Genomic DNA, 16,675 nt, shown 5'->3' with positions numbered 1-16,675 from the left:
GCTTTCTTTTGATTTCCTTTTGTATGGGATATCTTTTTCCATCTCTGCACTTCCAGTCTGTATGTGTCCTTAGCTCAGAAGTGGGTCTCTTGTAGACAGCATATAGTTGGGTCTTGTTTTTCTATCCATTCAGCAAGCCTGTGTCTTTTGGTTGGAACATTTTATCCATTCACGTTTAAGGTAATTATCAATATGTATGTTCATATGGCCATTTATTTAATTATTTTGGGTTTATTTTTGTAGGTCTTTTCTTCTCTTGTGTTCCTCACTTAGGGTAGTTCCTTCAGCATTTGTGGTAGAGCTGGTTTGGTTGTGCTGAATTCTCTTAACTTTTTCTTGTGTGTAAAGCTTTTGATTTCTCCCTCTAATCTGAATGAGATCCTTGCTGGGTAGAGTAATCTTGGTTGTAGGTTCTTCCCTCTCATTACTTTAAGTATATAATGCCACTCCCTTCTGGCTTGTAGAGTTTCTGCTGAGAAGTCAGCTGTTAACCTTATGGGAGTTCCCTTGCATATTATTTGTCATTTTTCCCTTGCTGCTTTCAGTAATTTTTCTTTGTCTTTAATTTTTGCCAATTTGATTACTATTTGTCTCAGAATGTTTCTCCTTGGGTTTATCCTGTGTGGGACTCTCTGTGCTTCCTGCAGTTGGATGGCTATTTCCTTTCCCATGTTGGGGAAGTTTCTGATTGTAATCTCTTCAAATATTTTTTCGAGTCCTTTCTCTCTCTCTTCTCCTTCTGGGACCCCTATAATGTGAAAGTTGTTGCATTTAATGTTGTCCCAGAGGTCTCTTTTGTGGTCTTCATTTCTTTTCATTATTTTTTTATTTTTCTGTTCCACAGCAGTGAATTCCACCATTCTGCCTTCCAGGTCACTTATCCCTTCTTCTGCCTCAGTTTTTCTGCTATTTATTCCTTCTAGTGTAGTTTTCATTTCAGTGATTGTATTGTTCATTTTTGTTTGTTTGTTCTTTAATTCTTCTAGGTCTTTAGTAAACATTTCTTGCATTTTCTCAATCTTCGCCTTCATTCTTTTTCTGAGGTCCTGGATCATCTTTACTATCGTTATTCTGAAATCATTTTCTGGATGGTTGCCTATCTCCACTTCATTTTGTTGTTTTTCTGGGGTTTTATCTTTTTGCTTCATCTGGTACATAGCCCTCTGCCTTTTCATCTTGTCTATCTTTCAGTGAATGTGATTTTTGTTCCACAGGCTGCAGGATTGTAGTTCTTCTTGCTTCTGCTATGTGCCCTCTGGTGGATGAGGCTATCTAAGAGGCTTGTGCAAGTTTCCTGATGGGAGGGACTGGTGGTGGGTAGAGCTGGTTGTTGCTCTGGTGGGCAGAGCTCAGTAAAACTTTAATCAACTTGACTGCAGACAGGTGGGTCTGGTTTCCCTCGCTGTTGGTTGTTTGGCCTGAGGCAACCCAACACCAGAGCCTACTCGGGCTCTTTGATGGAGCCAATGGTGGATTCTGGGAGGGCTCACACCAAGGAATGCTTTCCAGTACCTCTGCTGCCAGTGTCCTTCTCCTCATGGTGAGCCACAGCCTCTGCAGGAGACTCTCCAACACTAGCAGGTAGGTCTGGTTCAGTCTCCCCTGGGGTCACTGCTCCTTCCCCCGGTCCCAATGTGCACACTACTTCGTGTGTGCCCTCCAAAAGTGGTGTCTCTGTTTCCCCCAATCCTGTCAGAGTTGTACAATCAAATCCCACTAGGCTTCAAAGTCTGATTTTCTAGGAATTCCTCCTCCTGTTGTTGGACCCCCAGGTTGGGAAGTCTGACGTGGGGTTCAGGACCTTCACTCCAGTGGGTGGACTTCTGTGCTGTAAGTGTTCTCCAGTTTGTGAGTCACCCACCCAGCAGTTATGGGATTTGATTTTATTGTGATTGTGCCCCTCCTACCTTCTCATTGTGGCTTCTACTTTGTCTTTGGATGTGGGATATATTTTTTGGTGTGTTCCAGTGTCTTCCTGTTGATGATTGTTCAGCAGTTAGTTGTGATTCTGGTGTTCTCTCAAGAGGGAGTGAGAGCATGTCCTTCTACTCTGCCATCTTGTTTCCAAGTATCAATTTTTTGTATTTCTAGAGAGTCAGTTTTTCTTTTCCTTTTTCATTTCTAATTCTACTGATTTGAGTCTTCTCCCTTTTTTTCTTGATGAGTCTGGCTAATGTTTTATCAATCTTGTTTATCTTCTCAAGGAACCAGCATTTACTTTTATTGATCTTTGCTCTCGTTTCCTTCATTTCTTTGTCATTTGTTTCTGACCTGATCTTTATGATTTCTTTCCTTCCCCTAACTTTTGGATTTTTTGTTCTTGTTTTTCTAATTGCTTTAGGTGTAAGTTTAGGTTGTTTATTTGAGTTGTTTCTTGTTTCTGGAGGTAAGATGTATTGGTATAAACTTCCCTCTTAGCACTACTTTTGCTGCATCCCATAGGTTTTGGGTCGTTGTGTTTTCATTGTCATTTGTTTCCAGGGATTTTTTGATTTCCTCTGATTTCTTCAGTGATCTCTTGGTTGTTTAGTAGTGTATTGTTTAGCCTCTATGTGTTTGCATTTTTTACAGATTTTCCGTGTAATTGATATCTAGTCTCAATGTGTTGTGGCCAGAAAACATACTTGGTATGATTTCAATTTTCTTAACTTTACCAAGGATTGATTTGTGACCCAAGATATGATCTACCTGAAGAATGTTCCATGAGCACTTGAGAAGAAAGTACATTCTGTTGTTTTTGGATGGAATGTTCTAGAAATATCAGTTAAGTCCATCTTGTTTATTGTATCATTTAAAGCTTGTGTTTCCTTATATATTTTCATTTTGGATGATCTGTCCATTGGTTAAAATGGGTGTTAAAGTCCCGTACTATGATTGTGTTACTGTTGATTTCCCGTTTTATGGTTGCTAGTATTTGCCCTAGGTATTGAGGTGCTTCTACATTGGGTGTGTAAATATTTACAATTGTTATATCTTCTTCTTGGATTGATCCCTTCATCATTATGTAGTGTCCTTCTTTGTCTCTTGTAATAGTCTTTATTTTAAAGTCTATTTTCTCTGATATGAGAATTGCTATTCCATCTCTCATTTGATTTCCATTTGCATGGAATATCTTTTTCCATCCCCTCACTTTCAGTCTGTATGTGTCCCTAGGTCTGAAATGAGTCTCTTGTAGACAGCATATATAGGGGTCTTGCTTTTGTATCCATTCAGCCAGTCTATGGCTTTTGGTTGGAGCATTTAATCCTTTTACATTTAAGGTAGTTGTCGATATGCATGTTCCTATTACCATTTTCTTTATTGTCTTGGGTTGTTATTGTAGATATTTTCCTTCTCTTGTGTTTCCTGCTTAGGGAAGTTCCTTTAGCATTTGTTGTAAAGGTGGTTTGGTGCTGCTGAATTCTCTTAACTTTTGCTTTTTTGTCAAGATTTTAATTTTGTTGTTGAATCTGAATGAGATCCTTGATGAGTAATCTTGGCTGCAGTTTTTTCCCTTTCTTCACTGGAAATATGTCCTGCCACTCCCTTGTGGCTTGCAGAGTTTCTGCTGAAAGATCAGCTGTTAACCTTATGTGGATTCTCTTGTATATTATTTGTTGTTTTTCCCTTGCTGCTTTTAATAATTTTTCTTTGCACTTAACTTTTGACAGTTTGATTAATATGTGTCTTGGTGTGTTGCTCCTCAATTTATCTTGTATGGGACTCTCTTTGCTTCCTGGACTTGATTGACTATTTCCTTTGCCATATTAGAGAAGTTTTCAACTATAATTTCTTCAAATATTTTCTCCGTCCCTTTCTTTTTCTCTTTTTCTTCTGGGACCCTATAATTCAAATATTGGTGTGTTTAATGTTTTCCCAGAGGTCTCTAAGACTGTCTTCAATTCCTTTCATTTTTCTTTCTTTATTCTGCTCTGCTATAGGTATTTCCAGTATTTCATCTTCCAGGTCACTTATCCGTTCTTCTTCCTCAGTTATTCTGGTATTGATTCCTTCTCTAGAATTTTTAATTCCATTTGTTGTGTTCTTCATCATTGTTTGTTTGTTCTTTAGTTCTTCTAGGTCCTTTTTAAATGTTTCTTGTATTTTATCCTTTCCATTTCCAAGATTTTGTATCATCTTTACTATCATTACTCTGAATTCTATTTCAGGTAGACTGCCTATTTCCTCTTCATTTGTTTGATCTGGTGTTTTTTTACCTTGCCCCTTCATCTGCTTTGTGTTTTTCTGTATTCTCCTTTTGCTTAACTTACTGTGTTGAGGTCTCCTTTTTGCAGGCTGCAGCTTCATAGTTCCCATTATTTTTGGTGTCTGCCCCCAGTGGTTGAGATTGGTTCAGTGATTTATGTAGGCTTCCTGTGGAGGGTATTGGTGCCTGTGTTCTTGTGGATGAGGCTGGATGTTTTCTTTCCTGTGGCAGGATCGCATCTGTTGGTTTGTTTTGGGGGTGTCTGTGACATTTTTATGATTTTAGGCAGCCTCTCTGTTAATGGGTGGGATTGTATTCCTGTTTTGTTAGTTGTTTTACATAGGGTGTCCAACACTGTATCTTGCTGGTCGTTGAGTGGAGTTGGGTCTTAGCATTGAGATGGTGATTTCTGGGAGAGCTTTCATTGGTTCATAGTACATGGATCTGGGAGGTCTCTATTGGACCAATGTCCCAAACTCGGTTCTCCTACCTCAGTGGCACAGGCCTTACACCTGGATGGAGCACCAACACCATGTCAGCCACACGGCTCAGAAAAAAAAAAGGAGAAAAATAGAAAGGAAGAAAAAAATTAAATTAAATTAAATTAAAATGTTATTAAAATTATTAAAAATTAAAATATATATATAAGGTAATAAAAAAAGGAAAACAAAGAAAGATAGAAAGAAGAGAGCAACCAATCCAAAAAACAAACCACCAATTATAACAAGTGCTAAAACTATACTAAAAATCAATCAAACAAACAAACAAACAAATAATGGACAGACAGAACCCTACGATAAATGGTAAAAGCAAAGTTATGCAGACAAATCACACAAAGAATCATACACATACACCATCAGAAAAAGAGAATAAGGAAAAAAAATCTATACCTAAGAGAAAAAAAAAGGAAGAAGAGGGCAACCAAATCAATAAACAAATCTACCAATGATAATAAACTCTAAATACTAAACTAAAATAAACTTAAAATCAGAAACAAATTAGATGCAGAAGGCCAACCCCAAGTCTACAGTTGCTCCCAAAATTCACCACCTCAATTTTGGGATCATTTGTTATCTAATCAGGTATTCCACTACATCAAATTGATTGTGGACATTTAATCCACTGTTCCTGAGGCTGCTGGGAGAAATTCCCCTTTCCCTTCTTTGTTTGCACAGCTCCTGGGGTTTGGCTTTGGGTTTTGCCCTGCCTCTGTGTGTAGGTCGCTTGAGGGTGTCTGTTCTTTGCCCAGTCAGGATGGGGTTAAAGTAGAAGTTCTTCAGGGGTCTCTGGCTCACTCAGCCCAGGAGGAGGCAGGGGTATGGAATGCAGGTTGGGCCTGTGGTGGCAGAGGCTGGCATGATGTTGCAAGAGCTTGAGGTGCACCGTGTGTTCTCCTGGGGAAGTTGTCTCTGGATCATGGGACCCTGGTAGTGGCGGGCTGCTCAGGCTCCTGGGAGGGGAGTTGTGGATAGTGACCTGTGCTTGCACACAGGATTCTTGGTGGCTGCAGCAGCAGCCTTAGCATTTCATGGCCGTCTTTCGTGTCTGTGCTGATAGCCTGCTCATGCCCATCTCTGGAGCTCGTTTAGACAGTGCTCTGAATCTCCTCTCCTCGAGCACCCTGAAACAATTGTCTCTTGCCTCTTAGGCAGGTCCAGATATTTTCCCAGACTCCCTCCAAGCTAGCTGTGGAACACTAGCCCCCGTCAGGCTGTGTTCACACAGCCAACCTCAGTCCTCTGGGATCCGACCTCCAAAACCAGAGCCTCAGCTCCCAGCCCCCACCTGCCTTGGTGGGTAAGCAGACAAGGCTCTCAGTCTGGTGATTGTTGGTCGGCACTGATCCTCTGTGTGGGAATCTCTCTGTTTTACCTTCTGCACCCCTGTTGCTGTACTCTCCTCCATGGCTCCAAAGCTTCTCCCCTACCCATTGCCTGTCTCCGCCACTGAAGTGGCTTCCTAGTGTATGGAAACTTTTCCTCCTTCACAGCTCCCTCTCAGACGTGCAGGTCTTATTCCTATTGTTTTGTCTCTGTTTTTCCTTTTTTCTTTTGCCATATCTAGGTACGTGGGGAATTTCTTGCCTTTTGGGAAGTCTGAGGTCTTCTGCCAGCCTTCAGTAGGTGTTATGTAGGAGTTGTTCCACATGTAGTTGTATTTTTGATGTATTTGTGGGGAGGAAGATGATCTCCACGTCTTACTCCTCTGCTATCTTGAAGGTCCCCCTCACCTTTCTTTTTGAGTCTTGTTAATCAGTATATTTTTCTTTTTTACACTCTGACATATGCCCCACCAAGCGTTTATAAGAGTTGTCCTCAGAGAAGCTCATGTAGAAAAATATGTACAGGGTAATACATTAAGTATGAGAGATAAATGTTGCACCTTAGGAAATGATCAATTCCAATTTCAGTACTTGCTAGAGGCTTTAGATTTAACAAGATTCTATATTTTTAAGAAATAAGCAAAGCAATTCTTATGGCAAGGCATAGACTGGTGAAATGGAAATGAAAATAATGGTAGACTGGTAATAAAGAGATCTGGCCTCTAATCACTGACCAGCGGTGTGACCTTTGGTGAGCCATACCCCCATCTATCTACACTTTTCTTATATAAAATAAGAGTATGGTATTCAATCTCAAGATGCCCACCAGCTTTAAGTCAATCTCCATGTTAAATAATAGAGAGTTTACAATTTGTTTTTCATACATATTGGTGGTGGAGAGTTATATTTAATGAAAAAAGAAGCTATAAACAGTATAAGTGCAAAGCATTCTTCTATTTAAAGTCATTTCAAATTTAGCCATGATCCTAGGAAAATAAACATAATCTAAAATGTAAAAATATACATCTGTTTTCCATGAAATTTACTTATCTTTCAAAATGTATTTTAAACATTTAAACATGTGTTGTTTATATAAATATTTGACCATACAAGAGTTTGTTTTTACATATGTCCACTACAATGAAAACACAGATGGAAAGGGCAGGCATTAAACTGAATTGTAGAGAGATAGGGGAGGTAACAAACTTTTACGGGTGACTTATGGTGCTTTACACTTATTATCCACATGCATTATCTCAAAACAACCCTCTGTTATATTATGTCCATTTACTGTTAACTGAAGCACAGAGACTTTAAAAAAATTGACCATGCTAAATTGCAAATTCTGAAGGAGAGCTGCGTTTTTCTCATGGCATCTAGAAGAGTTCTGTCACATAATAGGTGTTTGGTTTACCTTTCATGAATAAATAAGTCAGTAACATTAGGCACGAACCTGGGAAAACAGTCCACATTAAAGAAATGTATGTACATAATATTCAATGAAATTAAAGGTAAAATATACAAAATTTGCTTCCTAGACTTTTTAAGAAGTATAAGATATAACAAGGAAACATGAATCAAAAATTTCCACATTATTCCACAAGTAATGGCTAACTAGACATCCTGAGGCAAAGTTCATTTTGGTGATCAATAACTAGAAGGTCTATTAGACTTTAAAACATCTACATAGTTTCTACCACAATCTCAGGAATATATTTATGTGGCAAACATATTCTTTTTTGCAGTTTATCTAATATTACAAAAGAGGTCCTATTACAACACATAACCTTTTCAAAGTTTCTTTCTGCTGTGAGCATGCTGCATTTTGGAAAACCACTACAAATAAAAAGATAGTAAGCAGTTTACTATTCTTTCCTCTAGTAGAAGTTTCAACAAACCAAAAGCAAGAAGAAAATGGTAATACTTATTTCTTTTTTTGTATGTTAGTATTTTCTATAGGGGTAAAGATTTCTGCACAGTATCCATGGCTTTGACAATTTTTAACCTCAATTATGCCTAAAACTCCTTTATATCAAATAGAATCCTAGGGAGGAACCCTGTGGTTATCTTATCTTTCATTTTGGAAGAGTATGTTTCTAGTAATACTCTATCTCTGTGCCCTCTCTCCTGCAGTATGGGGTCTCAAGGAACCCTTACGACAGTCCATGGAGCCTGAAAGCTGCTGTCATGGCACATGGAGTTTATTAGTATCAGGGACAGATTGAATAAGAACAAAAATGAAAAAACTCAGTAGAAAAGTTGTAAGATAAATTTGAGGATACCTTACTGAAAGTATATCAAAAGAACAAACAGACTGAATATGGAAATCTCAGGGTAACAGTTGTGCTCCAGGTGCAGAGTAACCAATTCAGGTTGGAGCAGATCAGAAGTTCCAGGAAAATTTATTTAAGATGATAAAATTGCTGCACTACCAAATGTCTATGAATGTATTGAAAGGAGGTATGTACAACTGGGGAAGGTTTTGAGGATAAATTAGTAGTAGTACCTAGAAAATTAAGCAAGCAAACATACAAAAGCCAAAACCTAAGTAAATAAAGAACTTCAAGGAAACAAAATAATAGTATGCAGAAAAGGACAAAAAGTAATATTATACCACACAAGTCAAATGTGTAAAATATTTACATAGTCATAATAATGTTAACACTGAATATCAAACTAACCAAAATTATGGAATAATTATACTGTGAGGATAAGAAAAGAAGAAGTATGCATGTAGGTGAAAGGATCAATAAAGAGATCTTGAAAGAGTTAGAAAAAATGCCTTGCATTTCATAGTCAAAAATCAATCAACAATGCCTAACACTGAATAATCAAGAAGTAGTGATATAAACAGATAGATGAGACAGCTAGGTGTTCCCCAATATCTTTCTCCCTCTTCCAATAATAACTGAAAGTTTATCTGGGCACATGACTCTCTACAATATAACTACATTTGCAGCTTCCCTTGTAGTTAGGTATGACCATGTGACTAATCTTTAGCCAATGGGATTTAAGTGACTGTGTCTTGTGGCAGTTTCTGGGAATCCCCTTTAAAATATAGCTAGCACACACTTGTGGTCCCTTCTTTCTCCCCATCTCTGCCATGCTGCCTGGACCATAAATGCCATAATTTTGGACGTTGAGGACCAGGGCTACATCATAGGGATGGCAGAATGGAAGATGGAAGGCATTAGTCTCTTGAGGACTTCACGAGGCAGAACGGCCATGCCAGCTCTGGACTTGTACATGAAATTGAAATATCTTGTTTAAGCCACTGTTATTTTGAGTCTTTTTTGTTATTCACAGCAAAACCTAATTCTAATTAATATACCACATTATTCAGATGGTGGTAAATACCAAAGGAATCATCTAAAAGAGTAGAAAGTAGTTGACTCTGGCTATCGGGAAATGGTAGGAGGAGAGAAGTAAAGAATGTTGGTTTTGTAGCAAGTTCTACAGAACTTAACTCCTTAAGCTATGTGCATGTATAACTTTGATTTAAAGAAATATTAAAAACAACTATGACAACAAAAACACATGCTCTGTATTTCCCTAATTCTGACTTTTGCTTAGGCTCCTCATACCATGATGCCACTCCAATTCCTCTTCAGTCATTTATATTCCTTTGTCACCCCTTTTGCTAGACTTTAAGCTCCTTAGAAATAGGACAAGTGTCTAATGCATTTCTAGTTCCCTGTTCGTATATATAACACATAGCATGCTCAGTAAATACAGGGTTTTATTTGATTTCTCATCTGAATCCTAAAAAAATAAAAAATAAAAAGCACGGCTCTGGACAGGGCAGTATTTATTTTGAGAATACTATTTATTTTGAGAAATGTGCTCTGTGATTTCTCCCTATATTTCTCCCTCTTTCTTCATGTATGTATGAGAAAATACTTTATTTCTTCCTCTGGAAGAGTTCTGCGTTTTGTCCTTTTTCTTTAATAGTACTTCACTCTTGATTTTCTGTAATGACCCTCCAGTGTGAGCTGAATCCTACTTATACTTGCTCACAAGAGCCAATTGTTAACATCTCTTTTGAACTCTGCATTGAATGAGCCATGGGATCAGCCATGGCAGGAATCTTTATATCATAGAAATCAACAAATGTTATAAATCAAGGCTTTTTTTCCCCTTAAAAACCCGGTTGTTAAATACCAGCACACTTCTGCCACTATCTAAATCTTATACAAGTATCTTTTAAATGGAATGTAATCTACAGTTCCCACGACTGATCAATATATTTTTTCCATCTATCATTCATTATATAATATGTGAGATGTACAGTACTCCCCCATTATCTGAGTGAATGCCTGAAACCAGGGATAGTATCTAATGTTATATATACTATGGGTTTTTTTCTATACACACACCTACAATAAAGTTTAATTTATAAACTAGGCACAGTAAGAGAATATCCGAGTTGCCAGCATCACTACTCTTGAGATTTGGGGCAATCATTAAGTAAAATAAGGGTTACTTGAACACAAGCACTGAGATACCATGACAGTCAATCTGATAACTTAGATGGCTACTAAGTGACTAATGGGTGGGTAGCATATACAGCATGAATACGCTGGAGAAAGGGATGATTCACATCCTAGGATGGAGCAGGAGGACACAAGATCTATCATGCTACTCCAAACAGAGCACAAATGAAAACTTATGAATTGTTTATTTCTGGAATTTTCCATTTAGTATTTTCAGACTGCAGTTGAGCACAGGTAACTGAAATTGCAGAAAGCAAAACCACAGATAATGGGGGAGTACTGTATTTCAGATCACCTCATGCAAATTTATGAGACTTATGTGTTGTCAGCTGTGCTAAGAGGGCAGATATTTCATGCAATTTTAAAAACAGTGTATTGATATATATTTAACATGCCATATAATTCACTCATTTAATGTGTACAGTGAAAATATTTTAACATATTCACAGAGTTGTGCAACAATTACCACTAGCTAATTCCAGAACATTTTCATCATGCCCAAAACAAACCCTATACCCATGAGCAGTCACTCCTCATTCCTCCCTCTCCCCAGCCCCTGGCAGCCACTAATCTACCCTCTGTCTCTATAGATGTGCCTATTCTGGACATTTCATATAAATTGAACTATGGAATATGCAGTCTTTTGTGACTGGCTTCTTTCACTTGGCATAATGTTTCCAAGATTCATCTATTTTGTAGCATGTTTCGGTATTTCATTCCTTTATATGGCTCTATCATATTCCACTATATGCATATATCACATTTTGTCTATTCATTCACTTGATGAACATTTTTCCCACCATTTTGCTATTATGAATAATGTTGTTGTGTACATCCATGTATAAGTTTTCTTTAAACAACAAATATTTGTCTAGATCAAGGCACCAGTAGACCTGGTGTCTGGTGAGAGTCCACTTCCTGGCTTGTAGACAGCCAACTTCTACGTGTGTCCTCACAGGGCCAAGAGAGAGAAAGAGAGATGTGGCTCTTTTCATTATGGCATTAATCCCATCTTGAGGTCCTCACTCTCAGGAACTAATTTAACCTAAATACCATACAAAGGCCTCACCTCCAAATATCATCATATTGTGGATTAGAGTTTCAACATCTGAATTTGGAAGTGACACAAACAATAAGTCCACAGTAGTAATGTTTACCCAATATCCACTAATAAAAGACAAAACCGGCAATGCAATTTCTACTTTTTTCACTGAGATCACACTGCATAAGATCAAGTTAAACTAGAAGATTCAATGAAAGGAAGAGCTTATTTGTGAACTACCCAGACAAGTGTGATAATTTTTGCTAAGATTAAAACCTTTCATATCAAAAAATGATTATTTTATATACTTTTCTAACATGAATCAATGTGCAGATTGTAGCAGTAATCACCAGTTCTATATAAAAGGATTTCAAAAATTACAAGAAAAATTTGAAGGATACTTTGTTGATATTCATAAGCTTAGAGTTTCTTTTCAATTTATAGTATGGCTTTTTGATTTTCATGTTAATGATGGTTAGCTGACACAAGAATTGGCAGTTTTATTTAATTTGAATAGATATAATTTTGAAATTGATAAACTTTTCTTCAAAGTCAAATCAATTTTTCTTAAAAAAGATGAATTGATGTTCACACTCAAGAGAGCTTTACCTCATTCTGTATAGGTAGCATTACGAGATGCAACCAATTTGCTCTCTGTACAAAATCATCACTGTTACATTATCGGTACTTGAACTCTGCAGCTACCTCCAGCAAGGGTGGAAAGGGTGTTTTACTGTGTGTGTTGCTTATAATCAGAAAGAATAACATCATCAAGTTCAAAACTTTTATTCCTGGAGGTCATTAAAATTCATCTTTTTGTTTTCATGAGGCATCATGCTCAAGTATGTTCTGGGGAGCATTGATTCCTGGGGGTACCAACAGGAAAAAGCAGAATTGTTTTGGGAACAACTAGACTGGAGAAACACGTGGTTATGGAAAGTTAATAAATTTCATTACAGCAGAACTTCACAGAGCCTTGGAGTATGTTGATACTTATACTAATCTCCTTGGGGCATTGGAAAGGTATAGTATTAAGTGTAGTATTAAGTGTTTTTTTTGGTTTTTTTTGCTATACGCAGGCCTCTCACTGCTGTGGTCTCTCCCGCCGCAGAGCACAGGCTCTGGACGTGCAGGCCTAGTGACCATGGCCCATGGGCCCAGTTGCTCCACGGCATGTGGGATCCTCCCGGACTGGGGCACAAACCCGCGTCCCCCGAATCGGCAGGCGGACTCTCAACCACTGCGCCACCAGGGAAGCCCTAGTATTAAGTGTTTTCCTAAGTAATTTGGAACTGGCTCCCTGAAGGGACCAGTGATCCTTAGAACATATTCAGTTCTCATTTCTTTCACCCCAGTGAAGCAGGTAATTTGTTCTCTCTCTCTCTCTCTCTCTCTCTCTCTCTCTCTCTCTCTCTCTAAACAGCTGTGAACACTGAATTTTAGAGAGTGACACCAAAGTTATACCATTAGTTACTGGTTGAGCTGTGAATGCTGTCCCCATAATATTAAAGTGTTAATTGAAATCCCACCTTGTATTATATGTAGAATTCAGAATTTCTGAACATTATGAATAATAAGTCTCTTAACATAGATGAATATTTTTATTGTTTCTTTGGTCCCTAGTTTATGTTTGTAGTACCATAGAACCACTTGAAGTAATATGATATAGCAACTTCTTGCCAATTCTCAAAACAAGTTAATGTTAATAATGTATCATGTAGTAGAGAGGCCATTAGTGGAGAATGCCAAAACCTCCAAACAAAGCAAATATACTGTCTTTTAAAAATTATATGACAGAATAATATCTCTCATTATTACATGCTGGCCAAGTTTTGTAGTGTAAGTAAGTTCCCCATTGTTAGAAGCCCTTGTAATAATATTTCATTAAGACTAAATATAATGTTAATTTTACAGGACACACTTTTTTTTAATTGAAGTATAGTTGATCTACAATGTTGTGTTAATTTCTGCCGTACAGCAAAGTGATTCAGTTATATATATATATATATATATATATATATATATATATATATATATATATATATATATTCTTTTTTATATTCTTTTCCACTATGGTTTATCACAGGATATTGAATACAGTTCCCTGTGCAATACAGTAAGACCTTGTTGTTTATCTCTTCTGTATATAATAGTTTGCATCTGCTAACCCCAAAGTGCCATTCTATCCCTCCCCCACCCCCCACCCTTGGGAACCACAGGTCTGTTCTCTATGTCTGTGAGTCTGTTTCTGTTTCATAGGTAGGTTCATTTGGTGAGGACACACTTCTTAAATAACAAAACCAAGGACCTTGTGTCTCTCTTTGGAAACGAAAGGTAATGTTCTACTTTGTCAATCTTGATCAATAAAATATTATTATAGAAACACAGAGAGTTCTAGCTAGATCCTTCTAAAGGAGTCTGGTGATTTCCCAGGGACTTTTGAATGGTCGTTTTTAGAAGATCACGAGGTTGGATTCAACAATACCCCAGTGCTGGTGCATTGATATTGCTGACTAATTATTGGGGGATATAGTTATCCTTTCTTTTCTTTATATGATAGACATTATCCCAGTTACTGATTTTCTTTTGGTATTCACAAAGCTCAAGTGGTAATGTAAGGTCCATAACTGACCTGCTTATAACTTCAGTGAATAATTTACCATCCATGTGTCTTACTTTCAGTAATCAGGTAACATCAGATACCATTATGTACTAAAACTTGTATAAAATACTGTTGGATAAAAAGAAAGTACCATTTCATGGTTGTTTTCCTCTTGTATGACATACCTCTTCAAGTAGAGAAAGAGCTAAGATTTACATTTTCATTCTAGCCCTATGGTGACTAGAATAATAAATGACATCCTATATATTCGATTAAAACTTGATATATCAGTTAGTTTTAATTATTTATTAGCAACATTTTAATCTGAAAGGTGTGACCTTGTTCTTCTATACCTCATAGGACTATTTCAAAGAAAAAATAAAATATCACAATTGTGAAGACACTTAAAACAATGACCCCTTAACTGATATCCCTGTGTAATGTCAGTCTTTTGAAAAAAGTGTTCTGTAGTCATATATGTTGAAATGATGTTGCATAATTCTACACCTCTCTCTTCAAGCACATTTTGGAGGCTCTGAATGAACTGTATTATCTGCAATAAATAAACAAGCTGCTCTGGTCTGAATAACAAAAAAAATGATGAATTGATGTTATCAATGTAGATGTAAACACTAAAGGAAATACCTTTTTTTTTTTACTTGATGCAATTATTGGAAACATTTTAAGTATGTTTGCAACAACTTAGTTATGTGACTCTACAGTCGGGAAGTAGCCTTGGGGGGGTTCCAAGACCCATCGGCGATACCAAAATCCACAGATACTCAAGTCCCATAGTTGGCCCTCCATACGAGAGATTCTGCAGCTCCATGTATAAGTTTTTGAGTGGACATACTTTTCATTTCTTTTGAGTGTATACCTAATAATGGAATTGCTGTCATATGATAACTCTACGTTAAAAATTTTGAGGACTGTTTTCCAAAGTGGTTAAAACATTTTATATTTTCACCAGAAGTGTATAATGGTTTCAATTGCTCCACATCCTGGCCAACACTTATCACCTGTCTTTCTTATTATAGCCATCATAGTGGGTGTTAAGAAGTATCTCATTGTGGTTTTGATTTCCATAATGACAAAAGATGTTGAACATATTTTAGTGTATTTATTGGCCACTTGTACATCTTCTTTGGAAAAATGACTATTCTAATCTATTGCCCATTTTTAAATTGCATTATTTGCTTTTTATTATTGATATGTAAGAGTTCTTTACATATTCTGGATAAGATCCTTATCAGATATTTGATTTGAACATATTTCCTCCCATTCTGTGGGTTATCTTTTTCACTTTATTGATAGCATTGTTTAAAGCACCTCATACAATTTTTAAAATTAATTTTTATTGAAGTATAGTTGATTTACAATGTTGTGTTAGTTTCTGGTATACAGCAAAGTGAATCAGTTTTACATATATCCATTCTTTTTCAGATTCTTTTCCCATAGAGGTTATTACAGAGTATTGAGTAAAGTTCCCTGTGTTACAGAGTAGGTCCTTTTTAGTTACTAATTTTATATATAGTAGTGTGTATATGTTAATCCCAATCTCCTAATTTATCATTTCCTGCCATATTTTCCCTTTGGTAACCATAAGTTTGATTTCCAGATCTGTGAGTCTGTTTCTCTTTTGTATATAAGTCCATCTGTATCATTTTAAAACGTAGATTTCACATATAAGTGATATCATATGCTCTTTGTCTTTCTCTGTCTGACTTACTTCACTTAGTATGATAATCTCTAGGTCCATTCATGTTACTGCAAATGGCATTATTTCATTCTCTTTTTATGGTTGAGTAATATTCCATTGTATATATGTACCACATCTTCTTTATCCATTCCTCTGTTGATGGACATTTAGGTTGCATCCATGTCTTGGCTACTGTAAATAGTGCTGTAGTGAACATTGGGGTGTATGTATCTTTTTGAATTTCGGTTTTCTCTGGATATATGCCCAGGAGTGGGATTGCTGGATCATATGGTAGCTTTATATTTAGTTTTTTAAGAAACCTCCTTACTGTTCTCCATAATGGTTGTACCAATTTACATTCCCACTAACAGTGTAGGAGGTTCCCATTTTCTCTACATTCTCTCCAGTATTTATTGTTTGTAGATTTTTTGATGATGGCCATTTTGAGCAGTGTGAGGCATTTTTCAGAGAACTAGAACAAAAAATTTTAGAATTTGTATGGAAACAAGAAGACCCCAAATATCCAAAGCAATCTTGAAAAAGAAGAATGGAGCTGAAAGAATCAGGCTGACTTCAGACTATACCACAAAGCTACTGTAATCAAAACAGTAATAAAAACAGTATAGTACTGACACAAAAACAGATACATAAATCAATAGAACAGGACAGAAAGTCCAGAGATAAATCCATTCACCTATGGTCAACTAATATATGACTAAGGAGGCAAGAATATACAATGGAGAAAAGACAATCTCTTCAATAAGTAGTGCTGGGAAAACTGGACAGCTACACGTAAAAGAATGAAAATAGAACACTCCCTAACACCATACA

General features: G+C 36.8%; 1 protein-coding gene across 1 annotated transcript in view; it reads right to left on the bottom strand.

Moving 5' to 3' along the window:
* HDX (highly divergent homeobox) overlaps nt 1-16,675 on the bottom strand; it is a gene marked incomplete at both ends in the record, with an annotated part of 150,512 nt that overhangs the window by 38,853 nt on the left and 94,984 nt on the right. The gene's annotated exons all lie outside the window — the stretch shown is intronic.

The sequence above is a fragment of the Mesoplodon bidens genome (assembly GCF_964165515.1).
Source record: "Mesoplodon bidens genome assembly, chromosome: X".
Lineage (NCBI taxonomy): Eukaryota > Metazoa > Chordata > Mammalia > Artiodactyla > Ziphiidae > Mesoplodon > Mesoplodon bidens.
This window is presented reverse-complemented; position numbering and strand designations above follow the sequence as displayed.